We start from the raw sequence: 8255 nt of genomic DNA on the forward strand, positions 1-8255 counted from the left end.
TGGGAATGAGATTCGTGTATAAACTTTGACCAGACCTTCAAGCATGGAAAATGGAGTGGGTTCTGCCAGAGATTGGGAACTTAATTTGTGCACTTAGGGATAGATAGTATCTGCCCTCACGTTTCTCGTTAAGTGTATTTGTGAGGAAGCACTAGAAGGGTAGTAGACAGAGGAAGAGGAGAGCTGCATGCTGGTGTGTCAGGCTGGCACTAGGAATACAACGAAGTCACAAGGGTGGAAATCACTGTAAACACAAGGGAAGGTTAGGATAAATAGGGGGATGTGGAGGTCATAGTAAGTTTGAAAGGGAGAGTGGATGGACAGACATGACTGATGATAGCCCTGGCAATTGGAAACAAAATTTTAAATAGCTCAAATTTGTTATTTGTGTTTGAGAACACTTGTCCATGCCAGGACTCGGCATCCGTCTTTCTGTGTCAAATTACGCAGCAGCTATTCCCTATGTGCTGTGGGCTGCCGAACAATAGGTCTATTCTAAGCCCCTCTTGCAAGACTGTCTCATGCCAAAAGGTGTGTTCACCAGAAGAAAGTCAATACTAGAAAGATACTCCGATAATTTTAGGAGATAGAATCAGTGCATGCTAAATCCCCAAAGGAGCTGACTCTCAAAATAGTCTTAGCAGGGAGGCATGCTCTGTAACTCATTACCAAAAGTTAGGCTGAAAGCATTAAAACACTTTGCATGATATGCTCATAGTTTCTGCCTTAATCTTCCAATCCACTGTTGTTTATTTTCCTAAGCTTGCTGCGATCAAAGCTAGTTCTCTGGTCTTGCTATCCATGTGACAGTTGAAGAGTCAGACTGGTGAGAAATAGGACAATCATGGGACTAAATCTCTAGAGCTGCCGGAATCATAGGGTTAGAAGAGGACTGTGAGTTACTTAATGTGCTGCCTACACATTGCTCAGCAAGTCAGAGGTTAACAAAGGACCTTATTCTTTGGAAAGATAATTGAGGCTGAAAACAAGTCAACCATCCCACAACTAAGCCGTGGAGATCATCAGTTCTTGTGAACAATAGCTGATGATGTTCAGGATTCAGTGAGTTAAGTGGTTAATCCTATACAGAAAGCTGCATCCATAATGGAGTTTAAGTGGGGGGAATCCACCCAATTCGACCCCTAGAGAGTTGCTTCCTGCTGCTATGCTGATGGATATGTCTATAAATATCATGGTAGCCAGCGGCAGATAAAATCTCGCAGAGCTGAAAAGCCTCTGCCTATTAAATGATACATTGATCTCTGCGAAACAGCAGTAGCCTGGGTCAATAAGCCACAGAAACCAACCCCCCTGCTCTTGCAGAGCGACTGTAGCCAGAGAGAAGGAAGACCCATATATTGTTTCCTTCTGGATTCCGTGAAAAAGGTCAAATCTCTTTTATACTGTTTTTTCCTTCGGCGTAGTCTTCTCTACAAGGCTGTTCCTTATGTTCTGGATTGGGCACTCGGGCAGCATCTCATCAGCCTTTTGCTGCAATTTGTTCCAAATTTATCATTTGGTGTTTGTGTCCGTCAGAGGAGGCCATCAGTCAGGACAGTTAGGGCAAATCTGCCTCTGCAGTTTTCTTCAGACAAAGCAGTACCCGCCGCAGTGGCAGAGAACACACCGGCAGGTTTGTGTACCTCCTCCAGCACAGGTCCTGATGGGTGGCAGACAGACAAACTGCAGTAACTACTTCTGGTCATCCTCACCTTTTTCTGTCACTTTTGCAATTTTAGCATAAAAAGTGCTCACAGTCCTGATTTCTTTTTTCTTTAAAGCTCAAAATCTTAAGGTTTTTAAGCCTATCATGTTATAATGCAAGGCCTGACTTATGATTTTCTACTCTCAGAGGTGTTGTTACTCATATATGTAACATACACACACAGTAGTACATAGACTTAAACCCTTGTATTTGAATTCTCCATACTGCCTATATAATGTCTCCATGTCTGTATGTGCATACAGGTCTCAGGACAAGTCTGCTCCTTTTCTGGTGCTTTAACTAGCTCTCCTGGTGTTTAGAGATGTTAGCCACAAATGAGTTAAACCATGTTAAGTGGCTCTGATTTCTCTTTTGTTTCCTGTGTTTCTTGCCTGCGCTGTCCATTGGTTTCCCTTTGCTTTTCTTGGTCCATTGTGTTCCCTGGCTCCTTGCTCCTCAGTTGCTCGCTTACTGCACATCCCACCCTTTCTCAGCACTGGGGACTGTGACTGGCCGTTGCGCTGTGCGAACCCTGGGACATCCCTGTGGGACTTGCCTGGAGAACTTTGAGCGGACACGTTGTGTGGTCACCCTGGCTGGCAACTGGTGCTGTCTGCAGTCTTCTTGCAGAATTAATAAGGGCCAAGACAAGAAGGATTAGAAGAAAGCAGGACTTCATAGTCCCCCCCAAACCATGCCCACAGCTGCTTACAATGTGACGATGTGGAAGGAAGGAGGATAGCGAGGGCAGAATGACTACTGCGCTTTCCTCTCCTTTCCCTTCCCTGCATGGGGGTTTCTGCTTAGAAATAGTCCTATGCTAGTCTAGCACTGACCTAGGCAAGGAAGAAAGGAACATTACAGGGACTTTATTTCTGGACTTGTCCTTTGCTGTTTTGGTGTCTTTGATTGTGAGAGAGTCTTTTGCTTCAGAGACCCTAGAAGGAGTTAAAGTAAACTGGAACATGAGAGAAGCATCATGAGATTCACCAGCTCAGCCTGCCCTGGTTGCACTTACAGTTGGGTCTGCTGAGTTCAGTGACTCAAAGAAACAAGCTGTCATTACCTCTGAAGAGCCAACGCACTACAAGAAAATGATTCTGCTCTGTTCTCAGCAGTATCAACAAAACTGTTTACCAAGTTCCAAAGAGTTATATTTTTGGCATCCCTGTGGCCTGTTTTGGCCTGTTGAATGTTACTTATGAGTAAGAAGGAAGGAACTTGACTTGACTCTCAATTATAAAGCAAAATTTGTATGGCTGACAGTTAAAGAAAAACAAAGCAAACCCAGTATTTTGTACGGTTACCTCCCAGGATCTGGAGAGGCGATGAGTACGGAGCCCACTGATTTCAATTCGAGGAATACGTCCTAGTTTTTAAACGCAAATCTCCGGTCTCTCAAAACAACCACAACCTGAGACACCCAAAATCAATGCTTGTACATCTAGTTGTAAGCAGCCTGCTCAGAGTCATACAAGACTGTGCAGAAGCTGGGAGGTGGCCTCAAACCTTTTTTAGGAGGGTGAGATTTCTGTCGCAGACAAGCCGCCCCTTTGTCCTTGGAGGCCAGGTGAACCGTGACCCTGCTGTAGTCTGTGCTCAGCCCTTGTGGCATCAAGAAAGCCCTGGTTAGGCTTCCGAAAGGGAGGGCAGAATTGCAGATGTTTCCAGGACTTGGTTGGGAAACCGATCCGCTCTTGGGAGGGGCTGCAACTGGGAGGCGAAAATGCTGTTAAGCGGGTAAAGGGGTGCTAGGTCTTCACTGCAGGCTCAGGTTCCGTAAAAGTACGTGTGATGATGACAGAAAAGCTACACATTCCCAGGGGTATGGTGCTGCTGACTGCATAACTTGGGCTACAAATAATAGCCGTGGTAGCACTGGCCACTGCCTGTGAAAGGGAATATGAAAAGGAATAGGAAGGGCCCAACCATCCATGCCAAGGATTTATGCAGTGCGTTACCTATTCAAAGCAGTGTGCAAAACATTAGCTGATTAACCTTAATTAATCATTCCGGTAATTAAATGGAAGTGGAATGAAGATGGTTAAGGGGAAGTTTGGAGTATGAAGGCTTCCTGAAATCATTAAATGATTTTGCTGTCTTTGATGGAAGGAAGAATTTCTTCCTTTAGGGTTTAAATGTGCTTGCAGTGCGGGTGTTATTGCAGCTTTAATAACCACCTGCTGAATTCCCTGGGATGGGAGATTACACACAGCACAGCCAAAGGTTTCTTGTTTGCTTGAGTAACTTTGGCAGTTATATGGGTCTAACAAAAATGAGGACTATCACCAGCTCTGTGTTTCAGGGCACAGAATGATGACCAGCTTCAGGAAGAAATCTTGTTCCTGTGACTTCTCACCAGCGGGATGTATTGAAACCCATTCCTTTCAAAATTTAGCATTTGCCGTTCCTGGGAGATCGGGTACAGTTATGGTGGCACAACCTATTACTTAAGTGGGAGGGAAAGACAAAGCTGTTCTGTCATTCAGTGTAGAGGAATCACTGAAAGAGCATGGCAAAAGACACTGAGAATGCTGCATTTGAAAGCTGATTTTTTTATGGATCAATTCATTCCGCTGGAGTAAGAAGACAGGATTCTTTGGCAGACAATAAGTGCAACTTGATTCCTGGCTGTGGCATACTGAGGTTTGTCTACTCACCTGCTGCGGACACCTACGTAGCATGAGCTCCTGAGAGAACCTGTGAAGAGATGCGTTTTTAGTCAGCTGGTGTGAGCCGCTGCTTTGCTAGTGAAGGCCTTCAGCTGCTGAAAGCAGACCTGTTTCATGCCAGGCCGGTACAACTGCAGACCAAGTGTATAGCTCTGATTTCCTAGATTCAAAGACCGACTTACCCGCACTGTGTAAGTCAGGTTTTCAATTTACCTGCAACCTGAGAACTCAGTATCTTAAGCAGGTACAATACAAGCAGTTGGTGCTGCAGAGAAAGCCAACAACCTTCAACAAAGCCGTGATTTAATAGACTGCTAATTGCTGTGATACCTTTGCTAACCTCCTTCAAAAAGACTACAGAAGCCGGTGTTTCCTTCTGACCTGGGATGTCAGTTCTCCTTTTTTCTCTCTCTTTTCTTCTGTGCAGTTCCCCCAGGGACAGGAGATCCTGGCAGCTAGATCTACCCCAGGCTTTTGCCTTTTGTTTTCCTGTACTTTTCCTTTGGCACAGTTCAGAAGTTTTCAGTGTTGTTCTCCCACAATCACATGCTAAAATATTTGCACAGCTGTCTGATGACAGAAAAAGGGGGAGAAAAAAATCTACTCTTTTGTTATTTGTAAAGATTAAAAAAAAAAAACAAAAAACACCACAACAAAAAAACCCCCAACCCAACCAGCATTTAAGATGAGCTCATCATATAAAATCGTCAGTTTGCTCTGCACTTGGATAACACCTTGTCTGGTTTCCCCCATGTCCTTCACCTTCCTCTTCTTGTACATATAAACCCACCTTTTCACTCTTCAGTTTATACGCCTCTTAATACACCTGTGGGTTAAAATGCCCGTGGGACTCCATTGCCCACCTGTGTGCACTCACTTCAGCCTGTTCCTGGTGCACAGAAATAGGACCAGGTCCTACAGGCTATAATCAATCAGGCGTTCTTCAGGCAAATCTCTGACTGAAGCCAGTGGAAGTTTTGGCAGAAGGAGTGCAAAACTAATTACATTCCTCCCCCAAGTATATATATTGGATGGTGATGAGAGATGAGAAAATACTGCTTAGAAAGTCCATTAATAAATGAGAGCTAGATGTGGTGAAGAACAGTTGATTGAATTATTTAGAATGCAGTTATAAAATTGCTGAGTTGCTGAGCTTTCCAGTAACCCATCAGTAACATGCATGACCACAGCAGCAGTTAATAGGGGTACAGACAAGCAGGAGCAAGGATCTCCATGAAAATCAGGTGTGGAAACATTGTGAGAAAGGCTAGCATATCCAAATCATTTAGCAAGGATTAGATTTTAGTGTGGTGATAACTTTCTTATAGCCTCGATAACTCATAGTGGGTTAATTTTACCAGCAATGCACCGGAGAATTTCAAGCAAAAACTGAGCAAATGTGGGCCCATCTTTTAAAAATAGAAAACCAGCGTAGACACTCCCTGATAAGGCTAACTACAGATCAGAGGGAAAAAAAAGGGAATGCATGTTAAAAGAAAAAAAAACCTGGACAGTGATACGAAGAGCAAAAATGAACCTCAGCGTTCGAAAGAATAAATCTTGTCACAGATTTTTTTTGTCAGAATTACCTAACAGGTGACTGATGATACTAGAGCAGATACACTACATTAGATCCTTTGGTGCAATGACTGGAAGATTCAGCTTTTCAAATCTTCAGTGGCTGAAAGAAGGAAGAGTGAAAAGGCCAGCAAGCTCTTTTTCAGCTTTGACATCTATAATTCACATGCATGGACTGCACTCCCACTACAAACAATCCGCTCCCTTCCTACACACATAAACACACACTCCCTGCCTTTATCCTGCTCTTGGACCACACACGCATCTCTGTCCACTTGCTGCCCTTCGCATCAGCCAGCTGCCTCCTGTGGACGCATGAATGCCTCCTCTGAACAAACTCCTCAATTGAAGGTGTGTTTCCACACTGGTCCACCAAGTTCGGGTTGTTTCTTTTTTTTAAGGCTTTCTTGCTGTCCTTGGTGTGAGCTCCAGACAAAGCCTTCCTTTCTGTGAGGGAACCTCACAACCAGGAATGCAGTCTGGACATTTATGGACAAAGGAACTTTCATGTTCCCGCTCCTGTTGCCTCTTAATCGTTAGGAAGAATGAACGTGCTGTGGCTTCAGCCTTCCAGTTCAGTTTATGAAAGCTGTGTCCTCCTGTGGACGTACGTTTAGGGTAGTTCTCCCTCTCTTTTTGTTTGTGGTTGAGATGCCGGTGTCTGGGCGCAGGGATGTACTCTGTACTGGCCTGGATCCAGCAGCCGGAATGTTGTTTCCAGCCCATTAACGTCCGAAACTGACTGTCTGTGAAATTAGCCTGATGAGGTGACTGATGAGAAATTGGTGCTTATTAGCTGCTGTCATTTTTATACCCTCTTCCGTAAGTAATGGTACAGCAGCCCTCGTGATCCCATTAAATAGCTCTAGCTGGTGCCCTGACTGCGGGAAGATAAGGCTGCAAATGGAAATGGCTTCTCAGTGCTGCAGGCCAAGGCCAGCCACCTCCCCTCCCCTCTGCTCCCCTCTTCTGCTGCTTTCATACCCCCTGCTAGCCCAGCATTATTGCTTCTCAGGATTGTCTTCTTCAGGAGATGGCTTCATTTTGAATGGCTTCATGCTATCATACCCAGAGGCACCAAGTCTTTTCCACCAAGCCAACAGTAAAAATATCGGGGGTGGCAGGGTGTGCAGCAAAGCAGATATATTTAATTATATCTACCAACCAGCATTTTCCCTATGTAAGATCAAGTGTGCAGTTCAGTTTCTGGTCTTATTGCATTCTCATTTAAGATTACTGAAGAAGCAGCCATAAAATGCCCGTGATAACATGAATTTTTATAACACGCCTTCATATTTTTAGTAACCTCCTATCTGTGTGGAACAAGATGCCCGTAAGTCTGGATGTACTCGTAACTAATTTTGAACAAACCACTAAGCCACCACGCAAGGAGGTGGGGGGGATGCTGTTCAAGTCCAGCATCTTTAATGTGAAGGCTCCAGGCTTCCTCAGAGTGGGCCTAGATGGGCTGACCTTCTTTGCAGAGATGCTTCTGCAGTGCCAAGTCTAGCGGCATTGTCGTGGCCATCACTACATTTGGTGATGTTCTCCAAGTCCCGTGTTTTAGAACCACATAAGCATAGGAGAAACATAACTTTTTCTCTAAACCAAATTCAATTACAGTCCTTGTGGAGTTGGAGAAAAGCTGGAAAACTGAGTCTGAAGGCAGAGACGTGTAAAGACTTCAATTGTTATTGTTTTTAACGTCTGAGATTTTTTTTAGCCCACTCACAGTTTTTTGAATCTGGTTCAAGTCTTTTTAACCCTTCTGGCTGATACTGCTGTTCTGAGCTAGTCCCATCCCTGCTGCTTCAGATCATAGTGGGGCAAAAAGGTACTTAACCCCCTGTCATGATGGGATCTTTAGTATTTGGATTTTGGCATCTGGAGGCCTGTCCCTACCTAGCAAGTTGTGATGAGCCACTGTCAGAGGAAAATGAGGATAGGAAAGTTATTTAAGAAAGCAAATGTGTGGGGTTTACTTCTGTGTGTTTGTTTTTGTCCGTACCACCTACTTGCACACAGAGCTGTGTTTGTTACTGGCGTCCTGAGAGAGGAAATCCATTACCTTAAAAGAAGCACTTGCCATTAGGAGAGAATAATAAAGCCAGCAACAAAGAACCGTTAGCAACATTTTATTAAGAAGATGAGATACATAGTCTGTTTCATAAACAAGTGGTATTATTTAACTATCCAAGGATCTGCTTTCCAAAACAACCCTGAATTGTTCATTGTCCAGCAAAATAACGCCTGTTTCTGCAGTCTCGGCTGCTTCTCTAACTACAGCCCAGAGTCTGTAT

Source organism: Opisthocomus hoazin, chromosome 1 (genome assembly GCF_030867145.1).
Source record: "Opisthocomus hoazin isolate bOpiHoa1 chromosome 1, bOpiHoa1.hap1, whole genome shotgun sequence".
In the NCBI taxonomy this organism is placed as follows: Eukaryota; Metazoa; Chordata; class Aves; order Opisthocomiformes; family Opisthocomidae; genus Opisthocomus; species Opisthocomus hoazin.